Source organism: Tamandua tetradactyla, chromosome 15, assembly GCF_023851605.1.
Source record: "Tamandua tetradactyla isolate mTamTet1 chromosome 15, mTamTet1.pri, whole genome shotgun sequence".
Classification (NCBI taxonomy): Eukaryota; Metazoa; Chordata; class Mammalia; order Pilosa; family Myrmecophagidae; genus Tamandua; species Tamandua tetradactyla.
Genome location: NC_135341.1, coordinates 21,276,232 through 21,292,756, shown reverse-complemented (window position 1 = coordinate 21,292,756; position 16,525 = coordinate 21,276,232). Strand labels below are relative to the sequence as shown.

The window sequence follows — 16,525 nt, the reverse complement described above, 5'->3', positions numbered from 1 at the left end:
TCAAATGGCAGAGAAATATACCCTGCCTGTTTAGTGAAAGAAAGAAACAAACAAACAAAAAATCACATGGCAAAGTGTTGGGGATTGAGCCATTTCAATCCTGCAAAAGACAGGATTGTCTTTTGACAATGTTCAAGTCTTACTTCCCGTTCGGGTGGGTGTGAACCCATTTGTAAGTAGGACTTTAGAAGATGTTATCATAAACAAGGTGTAGACTCATTTGTGAATAGGATCATCAAAGACCCTGTTTAGATGAAGCCAGATTGAATCAGGGTGAGCTTATCCCACATGACTGGAGTCCTTATAAGGCAGAGGAAATTCTGACACAGTCAGTGGAAGCCAGAAGTAGGAGAAGCCAGAAAGAGAGAGAGATGACCACGTGATGGAGGAAGGCTGCCCAGAACACTGCAGACTTTGTAGAGAGCAGACCTTACTGACACTTTGATTTTGAATTTCTAGCCTACAAGAGTGTGAGCCAATAAATTCCTGTTACTGAAGCCCACCAGTGTGTGGTATTTGTCATAGCAAATCTGGCAAAACTGAGATACAAAGGGAGGAGATACAGGGAGCAGTACAGAATCAAGACAACTAATGCCATGTACCACACAGGGTTATTGTGAGAGTTGAATATATTAATGTATGCAGCAGTGCCTAAGAAAGGTGCCTAGCATATAGTAAACATTCTATCATTGTGTTGCTATTATTATCATTATTCTTTTTCAAATGTCTTCTCAGTCTAGAAAATGTTGCAGGAGCAATCATTAGCATTAGCACCTTGAGACAGAATGGAGCCTACTTTATAAGCCACTAACATGAATGTTTATAATAACCACCATCAATATTTGTTGAGTGCTTTCATAGCCATTATCTAATTTGTTTCTCACAACAAAGCTGGGGAGCTGGGATGACTTTGCCACTTTGCAGATGAGGAAATAGAAACTCACACATGCAGAGTGACTCACCCAAAGCCACGAGGCAATAGATCCTGGGACTTCACCCAATGTTTGTCATATCCTGCTGCAGGTAGACCAGCATCTACTGTGAGCTCCAGCTCCTGCCTCCCAGTTCTTTTGAAGTTCAGTCCTAGGATTACTGCCACTGGCAGTGGCTTTCCTGCTGGTTGTCCCACATCTTCACTTGCCCTACTTCCCCATCCATTCAGCCCTTGTCAGTTAGTGCAATATCGAACATACCACTCACTTGTATAAAACCCAGAATAGCTCACAAATGCTTTCAGAAATCTGAAAAGTTCTTGACATGTCCTACAAGACTGTGATGCTCCAGGCATGCTCTCCCTTCCAGTCTGCATCACACACACACTTCCCCTTTCACCTGTTTCTCCATATTTTGGCCTCCCCTGCACCCACTCATGCCCATCTCTGACAGAGAGACTTTGTAAATACTCTTCCTCATGCCTGGCCCCTCTTTTCCTCTTCCCCCCACCTTTCTGCATTGTGAACTTTGACTCATCCACCATGTCTAAGCTGGAAGGTGACTTCCTCAGGAAACGTTGCCCTGACCTCCCTGAAGGTCAGTCCCTCGTGGCAGATGTCTCTTTGCACTGTCCACCGATTGTAACACTGCAGTGCTCTTTGTATTCCTAGCAGGTAGCACAGTGCCCAGTGTGAAAATGTGGTTGGAGCTTGTTTAACCAAATGAGACTGAGATTACAAGGCAGCAAGAGTGGGTTAATTACCCTGGACTATTTGAGTAACTTCTTTGCTGTTCTTTGGAGGTCTTTGAGGATTCCAGTGATAACATGGCATTTATCTTACTCCATTCTTTACAGACATGATCTTATCCATCTGCACAATAACCCTGTTAGGGTTCAGTTATCATGATCTTTACTACTGATGAGGGAATACAGCTCAGAGGGGCAGGCTAAGGTCATCCAAGGTCAGTACGTGGTGGTGTCTCCCTGAATCTCCAGACTGGGCCAGTGCCCTCCTTGGCACTCCCAAGGAGTCCATCACATTTGTCGTCATCATCATTGCTCTCTGCATGTGGTCTCACTCACCTTTCCAGCTTCCATGTCTATGTTCCTGGCACATTCTAGTTACTCACCTGATGTCTATTAATATGAGATATATTTGCCTTGTTACAAACCCACAAGCAGCTTTAGAAATTTTCCTGACAGACCAATCTAAATAAGAAACGCAATGAAATCATAGATGTGAGCAAAGGTAGAATCAAGTGTTATAATGTAGAGGTTAAGCAGGCAGGCTCTAGAGCCAAAATATATCTGAGTTCCAAATCTCGCCTCTCTCTCCTATCCATGTGAATTTGGGTGAGATATTTAACCTCTCTGTTCCTCTGATTCTCCATCCTAAAAATGAGAATACTAATAGTATCTCTATGACTACACAGGGTTGTTGTGACATTAAAATCAGTAGACATTGGAAAAAATGTTTAGAAACAGTGCTTTTACATTAAAAGTGCTCTACAAATGTTAGCTAGCATTTTTGCAAATCTTTGTGACTTGGTCCAAAAGCTCAGCATTAGTGTCCTAGTTTGTCATGTCTTTGGAATTGGTTTTCCTGACTTTGGCAGAGTCCCAGAACACATGCCCTGCACTGTCCCTGTCTGCCTGGGGCTGAGTTGCCCCACATGCTCCCTGGCCCCCTGGTGAGGGTGTTTCTTAGGGACCCAAACATCCCTTCTGCTTTACATTGCCTCTGACCAACCTCTCAGGAGTCTCCATTTGTACTCTGGAACCTGGCCTCTTTTTCTGAACTTGTCTACTCTATTTAAGAGTCTTTAATGTTGGGCGGGCCGCGGTGGTTCAGCGGGCAAGAGTGCTTGCCTGCCATGCCGGAGGACCCCGGTTCGATTCCCGGCCCCAGCCCATGTAAAAAACAAACAAACAAACAAAATATAATAAAACAAGAAAATGTTTAAAAATGTTTCCCTTTCTTCCTTCCATCCTTCCTTCTTTCTCTGTCTTTCCTTCCCTTCCTCCCTCTCTCTTTAAAAAAAAAAAAAAAAAGAGTCTTTAATGTCCAGACACCAGGCTGGTTTTTTACTTGTAATGACGCTATTTTTCTTCCCTTAGCATTCTTGGCTAACCATGGGGCTTTTGTTTCTCTCTCCCCATGTAGCTTTTCTCCATCTCACCAGATTTTTTTAAAAACCAGATAAAGCATTTCCCCACTGATCTCCTTCTCACCCAAAAGCCCATGTTCCCTTTTAGCCACCCACCAACTCACTGGAGCACCGTTCCCTACCTGTCAGCCTCTCATTTGTAGAGCACAGGGGGCGGGGGGAGGGGGCTCATAGGCTCCAAGACTGAGGTTGTTTAAGAATGTGTAAGAATCACTTGGGAACTTCCTAAAATGCAGTTCCTAGGCCTTTCTCCCTGAGATTCTGATCACTAACTCTAGAATGGGGACAGGAATCTGCATTTTTATTAGCATTTTAGGAGATTATGGTTAAATTAAGCTTGTTAAACTTCAGATGTGACTAAATTTATTGGCTCAGCCTGACATCTTCACTCACTTCCCCAACCTCCTTATTCCAGGGAAGGAGCACCATTTCACTGCAGTCATACAGTAAAAGAAGTTTTCACCTAAGGCACAAGATCTTTCTCTAACAAAGTAATTAGAATTAAGGTTTGAGGGGAGATTCATTTTCATAAAACCTCTGCTGTGACAACTTCACTGGGGTGGAGGGAACCAGAGTCAATGGGAGCTTCTTGAGAGTGGGGACTTGGCGCTACTCATCTTAACATTTAGGAAATAATCAGCAAATGGTTACTGAATAATGTATTGGTTTTGTATGGCTGCTGTAACAAATCGCCGCAAATTTAGTAGCTTAAACAGCGCATTTATTATCTTTAAGTTCTGAGAGATCAGAAATCCTAATATCAGGGATCTCTAGGGCAGCATTCCTTCTGGAGGTTCTAGGGGAGACTTTGGTTCCTTGCCCTTCCAGCATTTAGAGGCCACCCACAGCCTTGACTCCTGGCTCCTTCTTTGCATCACTCCAACCTCTGCTTCCATCATCACATCTCCCTCTATAGCTCTGACCCTTCTTCGTCCCTCTTTTAAGGATTCTTGTGATTATATTGGGCCCACCCAGATAATCCAGGATGATCTCTCCATCTAAAGATCCCTAATTTAATCACGTTTGTAAAGCCTCTTTTGCCATATAATATAAAAATTCACAGGTTTCAGGGTTTAGGATATGCACATCTTTGGAGAGCCATTATTCTGTCTACCACTAATAATAAATTGGAAAGTAAGACCCTGGGAATGAGAACAGTGTTCAATCACAGGGACTGTAAGATTAATTACAAATAAGATTTAATGGGTACTATCATGTGTTATGCACCATTCTAGACTTTTTACATGTATTATCCCATTTAATCCTTAAAAATCGAACACCAGGGATCTTCTGTTATTATCCCCATCTTCTAGATGAGGGATCCAAATCCTGGTTGGGTTAAAGAATTCTCCTAACCTGAAATAGCTAGTTTGTGGCTGAGCTAACTAACGTGTTAGTTAGTTATTTGGGTGTCAAATAACCCAGGTCATTTGACACCCAAAACCATTAAACATAAGTCCTTTCCCAGGTCTCTAAAATAAAATTTCCTTTAACTATTTAACATTCTTCCATTAATTTTCAATGACACTAGTCATTTTTAAAGCCTTCTAATTTTTTAATAAATTCAAATAATTTTAATGCATTTATTCATTTATTAAGTTTCTACTGTGCACAGGTGCTACACTAGGCCCTGGGGAGTACATGAGGGAGCAGGAGAAGGGCCTCCTTCTCTGGGAAATAAGCTAATAGGAGATTGATCTTAACCAAGGAATCTTCAGACATATTTTCAACTTCATGTAGATAAATCTGATCAGATTTTCCAAACAAGACATTTTATCAGCCTCTGAGAATTTGGATAAGAATTAAATTTTTATACCTGGACATAGGTAGAAGCTTTCTACCTCCTTATCAACCTAAGCACTCAACTGTTAGGAGAACTCAACCAAGAGTTGAGTTGTATGCACATTGCAACAGAGACTCGATATGAAATTAGCTTTGCTGCTATAAAAGAAAAAACTTCCTGTTGCTGTGAGATGCCTCCTGAAATTTCACAATAGCTAACTGCTGGCTCTCCCAGGGAGATGCCCTTTTCTACTTGAAGTTTATGCCTCTCTCCTGACTTTCCTCACCACAGTGAGGTCACTTTGAACAGCACCCTGTGACCCCAGGCCTTTGAAAACTTCTTACCAAGGAGACAAGACAGGCAGGAGCTCTATAATTTCCTGACTTCAGAGAGGTGGTATCTTAAAAACAGACCTGGCTTCAAGTTCACCTCTGCTTCTTATCATCTTTTTTATTTTAGTCAAATTTCTTAATCTCTGTAAGCCTCAGTCTCCACATTTGTAGAATCGGAATAATAATACGTATCACGGTCTTTAATTGCCAGCAACAGAAACTTACTTAGGCAAATTTAAGGGGGTAAAAGGTGGGAAATTTGTTGGAAAGTTATGGAAATAGCTCACAGATTCAATGACAATCTACAGAACCAGACTCTGGGAATATATATATAGTGGGAATTACTAACTAGTCTCTTCAGATTATTTATTTTTTAATTTTTAATTTTTTAATTGTTTGCATGGGCAGGTACTAGGAATCGAACCTGGGTCTCTGGCATGGCAGGCCACTGAGCCATCATTGCACCACCCTCCCATCAGATTCTCAAATATATATCCCAGCCCCTTCCCTACCCCGAAATCCAAATTCATGTATCTAATTTTCTCATGACATCTCCACCTAGTTGTTATAATAGGCATCTTAGACTTAATCATCTCTCCATACACCAGCAGTCCCTATCTTTATAAATGTACTCCCTTTCACCCAGTTACTCTGGCCAAAAGTCTGGGATCTATCTTTGTTCCCTTTTCCTTACATCCATACCCTATCAACAAATTCTTTCAGTTGTACTTTTGACCCATATCCTGCTTCTGACTACGTCTCACCTCCCACACATCACCCATAGACCAAGAAGCCCCCTTGTCCTAACTTGACCACTGTGATAAACTTTCCTCCTTTATCACTGCTTCAGTTCTTGCCCCTACCCCTATTATGTCCTCCATCCAACTTCCAACTTAATTATTTTAAAAACGAAAACAAAACATGGCAATTGTCCTCAAACCCTCTATTGACTTTCCATTACATTAAATCAATGTCTTGATCTTGGGCTACAAACACTACACTGTCTGGATACTAGCTACATGTCAAAACTCACAATTTAGCATTATCCTCCTTGCTTTCCACACTAGCCTCCTTGATATTTCTTGAATGGATAAGGACACCCATCTTAATGTCTTGGTTTAAAATGCTGTTCCCCTGATTTTTGCATGCGTAACTCCCTTACTTTGTTCATGTCTCTGACCAGACTTACCCTTTGGAGAAGGCATTGCTGACTGTCCCATGTAAAGGAGGCCTCCTACCTCTACTGTATACTCTAACCCCTTACCTGTTTCTTCATAGCAATTATTGCACATGATACATGTGTGTGTTTGTGTTTATTGTATATTCACTCAGTAGAATGTAAATTCCATGATGGCAGAAGCTATGTCTATCTGGTACACTGCTGAAATGCCAGAAGTTTTCTGGCACATAATGGAAAATCAATAAATATTAGAATAAATTAATGAGTGCCTCCACTGGGGTATAGAGTTCCAACCATATTCCATCCTCTTCTACTCCACTCAAGTTTCGAATCTCCAATACAGTTCCTACATGTCCATCCTGTGGTCAGCCTCTGTCCCCTGTTATAATCACACTCACAAAGCAGTGTGCCACTAAGGAATTGTGGTTCCATGAAGGTCGGTTGGAGTGGTCTTATCAGGAGAAGGCAGAAAGAATAACAGACAGGGAAGAAGATGTTCTGTTCTTAGCACCTCCTCAAAGGATTATTGTTATTGTGAAGGTTATCTGAAATATTGCATGTACACCCTGAATCTTAGTACATATGGATGGTAGCTATGGTTACAGTTATGCTTATTAGAGGGTGCTAATTAGCTTTAAACTTTAGCTCTATCTTACAATATGCATACATATATGAGTATTCACAAACGTAATACACAGACATCGTAAAATAAGAAATCAGCGCCTTTACAGGGTATGTGTATGTGAAGCAGAGCCACGTGAGAGACATATAACATGGGTGGAGAGTAAACTGTTTGCTGTTTTAAAACCAGTAAGATTTGAGAGTTGTTTGTTACTGCGATGCAGCTGAGCCTATCCTGGCCTAAACAGAGAACTTTAATTATCTTTTGCTCACATCAGCTGAGCAGCCACCAAGTAATTGGCTCCATGTCCAAAAGCAAGTTTCCTAAGATGAATAGTACAGGACTCTCTCTATTCTGCTTCATGAATGGGTTCATTTTTAAAAAATTTAGGAGCCTACCATGTTAACAAACCTGATGCTGAGCCCTGGGAAAACAATAGAGAACGAGTGAACTTGCCTTTACCCTCAAGGACCTCAGTCTGGTAGGACATGCATTGGGGCAATGACACAAAAATCACTTTATATATCACCGCGGTGATGGGTGCCACAGGGAAAATGTATTGGATGCTGAGAGGGGAAGAGGGCAGCCTGATTTAGCTGTGTTAAATAGGAGATGTCAGGAAAGGCTTCTGTGAGGAGGTGACATTCATGCTGAGTCCCAAAGGATGATCAGAGATTCTGCAGCCTCTACCAGAGATGTTAGTGTAATGCTCCTACTTTCTGAAATCTGTCCCTTTCAGTCCCTTGATTCCAAAATTACTCTCTACCTTCAGCTTCTTACTAGACAGGTAATAAGACAAAATTCAGTGGAAGAGCAAAACCATTATTGGAATGATTCCCAAGGAAAAAGACCACCAATAGAAACAGCTCCCCTAATATGGAGACTGGATAGTAGTAAGTCTAACACATTAATTTCTATGATAGTAATATATAATAAATAATCTGCCTAGTAGAAAATACAACTTTTGTTTCTTATGGCTTACAGAGTGTTTTCTTGTATGCATAACTATTGGAGGCAGCATTTTCCCTGTGGTTAATACTTGTCTTACTGCTATCTGATGGAGCAATTTTGTAAATTTACTTTTCATAGGTATCTATGTTTCAGTAGAAAATTTCAGCCCTTTAACCTTTAGATATTTAACCATTTTCTCCTAGGAACTATTTGAGAAATATTAATAATATTAATAATACCTCATGTTTGGGAGTTTCTGAGATTTTTTCTAAGGTAAGTAACTAAATGGGGAAGAAAATTCAATTCTCCAGATAGCTTGGTTTAGCAGCAGATGAGGCGCATTCATGATATAGCAGCTGGAATTTGTGGGCTTGGCTTTCAGCTTTGACACTGACTCTGTGATCTTAAGCAGGTCACTAAACCTCTCTGAGCCTCATTCCCTTATCTATAAGGTAGGGTGATACTTCATGGGGTGTGTTATAGGGATTGGGAGTTCCTCTGAATTCACACGATCATTTACTTATTCACTTAAATATATTTGAAGCCCCCTCAATGACAAATACTGTCTAGTATCTGAGACAGTATTTACTGCTGCATATACTCTGACATATACTAAGAATAAGGCCTGAATAAGATAGTCTTTGACTTTATGGAATGTCCTGACAAGCAGTTAACAGTGAAAATATTATAAGGCTCACGTAATAATATTTCTTCCTTCCAGCCTCTTTTTATAACACCCTCCACAGACTCATTGCCTGCTTCAGTTAGGAAAACTGGGTGTGAGAATCAGGAAGAGTATTAAATAATATACTATTGCCACTACTATTCCCAAAGATGTAGAGCCCTTGACTGGGAAGGATTAGAAAAAATAATTTGGACTAACAATAATATTGGAGCTAGCATCAGCCCCTATTTTCCATTTTCTCTGTCAACAGCAGTAATCATTGGTCTGGATAGGTAAAACGCAAAACAGATAGCGATATTGAAGCTACATTTAGGTGAGGTGTCAGAAATCTAAAATGAGTCCATTTTGTCTTAGATGAACGGCCCATTTGTACAGGGTATGGAGAGAGCTTCCCAATCTGATTAGCTAGTGGGATGCTTTAAAAAGTGAGCTGAAGGAATAGAAGGGAAGTGGAAAGTGCAAATCATAGCTTCAAAACTGTGAATTCAATCCAATGTCACACTCTAGGACAGGCCATAAAATAGACAGATGGCTGTTTTAGTTTCTTATGCTGCTAGAATGCAATCTGCCAGAAATGGAATGGCTTTTATAAAGGGAATTTATTAAGCTGCAAGTTTATAGTTCTGAGGCCATAGAAATGTCCAAACTAAGGTATCCAGATAAAGATATCTTAATTCCAAAGAAAGAAACCAGTGATGTTTGAGGTTTCTCTCTCAGCTGGGAGGGCACATGGTGATGTCTGCTAGTTTTCTCTCCTCATTTTATAAGGCTTCCCTGGGGACATTTTCCTTCTGCATCTCCAAAGATCTCTCTGGCTGTGTGGGCTTTGCTTTTTCCAAAATGGTTGCCTCTTAAAGGGCTCCAATAAGCAACCCCTCCCTGAATGGGTGGAGACACGTCTCCATGGAAACTATCTAATCAAAAGTTACCACCACAATTGGGTGGGTCACATCTCCATGGAAACAACAAAAAAGATCCCACCCAGCAATATTGAATGAGGATTAAAGAACATGGCTTTTCTGGGGTATACGACAGTTTCAAACCAACACCACAGTATGTGGCCAACTAGAGTAAAGGGAGAAGACTCACTACAAGCATCAGTTTCACTGCCTGTTTTTAAAAAAACTAGTTAGATCAGGAAAACATCTTAAACAGATATGTCTGTAAGGCATTTTGGAAAGTTACTCAAGAAATCCTGATAGGCAAAATGGAGAAAAATAAGTTTGAGGAGGATGGAGTCAACTGAATTCTTAATTGATTGAACCAAATCAAACATAAATGGTTAATTATGACTTAACATCAACCAGGGTTCAGATGGCCTCTGTCTTTGGTCCTGACACATTCATTTTACCAGTGACTTGGAATAAGACATTAAGGAGCTGTCCCTAAACATTCAAGTCACCTGGGGAGCTCAGGAAAAATAGATATGTTTGGATCTACCACAGGCAATTATGATTCAGTAGGTGTGAGATGGGGCCTGGGATGCTTTATTTTAAGGAAATTATGCTCATCAGATTTGCAAATGACACCAGTTGCAGAGAAATGGATATGTGATGTGGCTGAATCGTATCTCAAGTGGCCTGAATAAACTGAAACAGGGGCCAAGTTTAATGAAATAATGTTTTTGGTAGGGATAAATTCACAGATTTACTTTGGAAGGTCTGAAAACCATCTCTCCAGGTACAAAGTAAGGGGAGTGGTAGCTTAAGATTCGTAATTACAGAAATATTTAAAGGAGGTTAACTGAGGGCAAAGTAAGCATGTGCCAGCAGAGGGCTGTGGCTTCCAACAGTTAATATGAGTTGTAGCAGCGGATATTGGCAAAGAGGTAAGAGTTTAATTGTATAACATATAGGTCACCTTGCAGATTCCACCTATGACACCGTATCTTTCAGGGTTATGTTCAACAACCAGAATGTCAAAGAAATATGGAATTGAGAGTTAAAAGTACCTAGGAGATAATCTAGTCCAGAGATGTCCAGTCAGGCTCCATGAAACCCCGTGGTTCACAGAAAGTCTTCCTGACTGAGAGAGGAGAGAATTGGGGTCAGGGGATGGGAAGAAGTGGAGCTCAGCACTCCTACCCCTAAGGAAGCTTTGATCCAAGCTTCTCTACTATTACTTATTTTAAAGTGTCTACATAGAGATTCATTTGGGAAATTTTGTTTTTAATTTGGACGATTAAAACTTAACATGGGAAATGAAGCTAAGAATTACTGATAGTGTGTCCATCTTACAATTTACTGTCAAATCTATCACCTGTGTATATTTCCTCAAAAAGATGCAGAAATAGGAAGTAAACATATACAGTGTTCTTTTCATTAATTTGATGGAAAACGTTATCCAGGCAAAAAGAGCATGTGCAAGTTGTATGTGTGTACATATATTCAGAAAACCATTCTTTTATTATATTTTCTATTCAGCTGAAAAGCAATGTAAACATTTTGCCCCCTTGGTACCACTTAAGAGTGATGAGTCTATTCATAGAAATACACCTCATATTCTGATTATTTTTCACATAAACATAGTGGGTAAATGATCGTGGGAAGCTTTTGATGTTCCGCCCCCTGGTTTCCTTTGTTGCGGGAATGGCTGCTTGCTTTTTTTTTTTTTTTTTTTTTTTGGCTGCTTGCTATCTTAAATGATACTGAACATTGTGCAATCATAAATATTTGCATTTAGTAATTATATCAGTAAAAGCTTTGGAAGACTGGATTATGCTGAATCCATTTTATTTTCTGCAAAAGAGGCAGAATCTTAATTAGCTTTACTTCTGGTACTCATTAACCCATATTTAATCTGTGATTATGCACTGCATTCAAATAGAATCTAAATCTTTTCAAGCCTTTCTTGGGACAAAACTGAGGTGTTTTGATGCCTTATAGATTTCTTTTCCTTCTAAAATACTACTTTTCTCAGGGGGCAGGAAGAGGAGAAAAGGAATATTTATGATCATAGATAAATTTAGAGAATCTATGTCACTACAATTATAGGGCTACAAGGAATAACTTCAATATGCTATCAAAGGAAAAAGGCCAAGTAAGGTTTAAACCAAGGAAGTAAAGCCACTGTCAGACACCTGGATCCCAGCTCCAAGTAAAGGGTGTACACTTTTATAGATTACAGTGTTGCCTGGTAATTCATTCATCAGTATTTATTGAGCAAGCCAATACACAATAGTGCATTTTTAAATTTTTCTCTATATGCAATTTGCTCATGTTATCAAAGCAAAGGGAATGTAAGACAGTTCCTTCTTGCTAGCAGCTCTTTAGTTTAGGAAATAGATGTGAACACTTCATTTAGCACACTTATATAATGGAGCATTACAATCTATATCAAAGAATCAGTACCATTGTTGAGAACTTACTCTTACTGGTGGCATACTTTGCAGACATTATCACAGTAAAACCTTATAAAATCCCATTTTGAAAATAGAAACACTCAAGAAACAGAGTGGTTGAGAAACTTCCCCTAGGTCGCACAGCTAATACATAGCGTGAGAATGAAATGAGCTACTGAATAGTAAGTGATAATCATAGTGTCTGGCATAACAAGTGCTTTGTAAACATTAGCTAGTAGATCTAGTTGTGGTGGTGGCAGTAGTAGTAGTGTATGCACATATCCTTCATAATAACCCCCTGAATACTTGTCAATTTTTAATTCTACTATTCTAATTGAAGATTCATTCTCAGAGAGGATAGTTGACTTAACCTAGGGATGCCAAGCATTTAAGTGACAAAGCAGGACTTCAAATCTACACTTTTGTTATAGCTTCCCTAGCTCTGGAGTTTGGACTCCAGTGAAATGAACTCAGTGAAATGTTTCTGAAAGGGAGTGACAGTGATAAAATGGTATTTAAAGGCTAGTGTAGCAGTATTTGGAAAAGACTGGATGGTGGGAGTCAAGTAAGGTGGCAATTAGAGGCATGGAATCAGTCTGTAGGCTATTACATCAATCCAAGTGTGATGTAATTGATATGATGGGCAACAAGATTTTGGTTTGAAAGCAAAGACTTTTAGAAAAGAAGAGATAGGCTGAGAGATATTTAGAAGAGAGAGTGTGGAATTAGTGATGGGCCATGGGGTATAAAAGAAAGAGTTCTTCTAGATCCAGAGTAATTGCAAGGTTAAAAACTGTTTTATTTACTTAGTCTCTGCATTACTAGCAGTGTCTGGTTCCCAGCAGGGGCTCAGTAAATATTTGTATAATAAATTAATGAATAACTAGAGATAACTCCAGGCTTTGAGTCTGGGTGTCCTGCACTAAAGCAAAGGGCGAAAGCAGGAAAGGACATTAGCTTGAGGCAAAAATGAATGTGATTTTGTATTCATTCAGTTTGAGGTAAGAATGTTGAAGGTGAAGAACCAAGAGTTGGATGCAAGAGACCCAAGTTCCAAAGCAGTTCAGGTCTGGAAACAGTCACTTCAGGACTACCTGTGTAAGAGGTTATAGGGGAATTAGTTAGAAGGACAGAGTTTCTTAAGGAAAGTGATAACAGAGCAGACCAGCAGAGTGAGCCTGGACCTCCAAGAATACCCTGAGATGAGGAGCAAAAATAGGAGAGGCCAGGAAGGGATACTGTTCTAGTCTGCTAGCTGCCAGAAAGCAATATACCAGAAACAGAATGGCTTTTAAAAAGGGGGATTTAATGAGTTGCTAGTTTACAGTTCTAAGGCCAGGAAAATGTCCCAATTAAAACAAGTCTATAGAAATGTCCAATCTAAGGCATCCAGGGAAAGATACCTTGGTTCAAGAAGGCCAATGAAGTTCAGGGTTTCTCTCTCAAATGAGAAGGCACATGGCAGACACAGTCAGGGCTTCTCTCTCAGCTAGAAGGGCACATGGCGAACACAGCATCATCTGCTAGCTTTCTCTCCTGGCTTCCGGTTTCGTGAAGCTCCCCGGGAGGCGTTTTCCTTCTTCATCTCCAAAGGTCGCTGGCTGATGGACTCTCTGCTTCGTGGTGCTGCAGCATTCTCTGCTCTCTCTGAATCTCCCATTCTCCAAAACATTTCCTCTTTTTCAGGACTCCAATAAACCAATCAAGACCCACCCAAATGGGTGGAGACATGTCATCACCTAATCCATCTTAACAACCACTCTTGACTAAATCACATCATCCAGGCAGATGATCTGATTACAGTTTCAAACATACAGTATTGAATAGGGATTATTCTGCCTTCATGAAATGGGATTTTGATTAAAACATGGCTTTTCTAGGGGACATACATCCTTTCAAACCAGCACAGATACCAAAAAGGAGCTCTATCAAGTGTAAAGTCAAGGTCACTAAGGAAGAAGCATGTTTCCAAAAGGAGGCATTAGTAAGTGTCTAGTGCTTCATACTGAACCAGGAGAAATAGAATGAAGAATAGTCCTTGAATTTGGCCAAAGGAGCTTATTGACAAGTTTGGAAAGAGTTATTTTATTTATATGCTGTAGCTTCAAGTCAGATTGCAAACACTTGATGAGACAATTGTAGGTAAAAAAAAAAAAAAAAAAAAAAAAACGAAGACCATCTGTTGATAGATGTTCAAACATGACCCTAGACAGAGGGTTCCTCAGAGTTGGGAAGTACGTCTTATGTGAAGATGCTGTTATTTTCAAGATTAGGGAAAAGAAATCATCCAAGCTTATGGGCTGCAAAGTGGGGGTGGGGATAAGGGTGGGAAGAGGATTCACCAATAGAGGGAGAAAATAAATGTTTATATGAAAACGATAAAGTCAGTTAAGAAGTTAAAATAATGAAATGCTTACTGCCAGACAACCCAACCCCAGTGACATTTTGTTATCTTTATTTTCCTCAAAAATGTTCAATATTTGTCTCTCTATTCACTGAACAAAATCAAATACTTGTCCTGGAATTTTATGATGGTAATTAAAATCCAGTCCTTTGGAATTTGGAGACTAGGTGTTCAAGATCCGTGGAATCTAATTTTTTTTTCCACTTGTCTGACTTATGTCATAGTTGTTATTTAATACATTTCTACTAAGTGGTGTGAAGGTAAAGAAGAGAGGGGTTGTTACTCTCCAGGCCTTCCATGTTGGTAACTTTATTTGATGATATTTGGTATAATCAATCTAATTCCATATTTTCCTTATCTTATTTAAAAACATTTTTTAACATCTTTCCTGTTGCCGTATGGATTCTGGGATTTATTAGGGCTAGAGAATACTAGGAAGAATTTCCTTCCACACCTATGGAATGCAGAGATTCAGAAACTCCAAGTCATTTTTTTTGTCTTTTGACCATTTTATTGAAAGGATTTTGGATGAACCCCTCAAATTAGCTAACTTGCATCTTAATATCTAATGCAAGGAATAAACTTTTTAAAAAGTTTATGTGGCTCTGAACCTGTGGATTATCCACATTGTTTTTGATGTTTGAAAGTGCAAATAATCAGGAAGTAGCTAAACAGGAAGAGATATGTAAATGAGTGATAAATCTGCAAATGTCCATAAACAGATGTGTTAATCCCCCTTTATCCTCTAAAAGCTTTCTGGAGTTCTCTGTCGTATAGGAGAAACTTCATCCAAATCTAGCCCAAGATGGAAACAATGATATTTTAAAAGACATGGCAAGATTTCGTTTAGAAAACCAGCCCCTTGAGAGCATTCTAAAAAGATTGACTCTGCCTCTAACTGGGATTTCTTTAATCCTTTGATAGTCATTTAGGTGAGTTTTTTAAAAACATATTGACAAGCTGTCTAGTGTGCCAATAAAGAATTATTGGATACTTTCTTTCAAAAGAACTTCATAATCCCTCTTCTATGGAAGTCTGAAGAGTGGAATTTATCCTTATCCAGAAAATTATACTGGAACTTACCTGTGGTAATTTCACACTCTGGTGTTTAAAATGTGCCAAATTATCATGGCCTTTTGTATATGATTTCTGGGCAAAGCTAGAATTTTTAGGGCCACGGCAAAAATTTCAAGATGGAACTTTTAGCGCTTTGTGGGATTCAAAATAAGCATATTTCCTACTCTCCAGTAGTTTAGAAATTGTTTGGATATTATTTAGGCCTACTGTGGAAAGTAAGGAGAAGTTCTATGTTTTTCCTAACAGTTTGAACTTTGTATTAATGAGTGAGAACCTTGTCAACATTTAGAATGTTGATTTGGAGAAAGTATCTTATACAAACATAGTACAACCAGAAGCTCAAAAAATATCCTCTAAGCCCCAATGTTTTAATTAGATCAAAGCAGCTTTCGACTTAGTCTTTAAGTCTTTCAAATACTTTTTTTTGTATTTTGATTATAATTTGTGAAAATGAAATACCTCACCATCAGTTTTGCTGAGGCCTTAGGTTTACAGTTGAATTCTATTCCACACAGCTTCCTGAAATGATATTTAAAATCAGTCTAGTGATTTCAGTTAGTCCCAATTTACAAAATACTATCTGTATGACAGTACCTCCAAAATTCCTATCTCCAGTCTGGACCTGTCCTCTATACTCCAGACTTGAGCATGCAGCGGTCTGCCAGACCAGTCCACTTGAACGTCTAGAAATTAACATGTCCAAAAAAGGAACTCTTGATCTCCACTCTAAAACCTGCTCCACCAGGCATTTTTCCCCCTCAGGGAGTGGCACCACCAACCACCCAACTAACAAGTCCAAAACCTAGGAATCCATAGTGGTTTCTCGCCTTTCCTCTCCCCTTCCATTCCAATTCACTAAGTGCTGTCAAAACCAATTTTTTTTTTTTTACCTATCTCAAACATGTCTGCTTTGCTCCATTTTCATGACTCCCACCCTAGTCAGTCCAAGCCATCATTGTCTCTCAAGAGGAGACCTGCCACAGTATCCCAACATGTAGCCTTGCCCCTCTAAAATCCATTCTCCACATAATTGCAAGAAAGTTCTTGTT

At 39.5% G+C, this 16,525-nt stretch overlaps 1 protein-coding gene across 1 annotated transcript in view; it reads left to right on the top strand.

Moving 5' to 3' along the window:
* The window catches only part of SYNPR (synaptoporin), a 321,242-nt gene that overhangs the window by 84,660 nt on the left and 220,057 nt on the right, over positions 1–16,525 (top strand). The gene's annotated exons all lie outside the window — the stretch shown is intronic.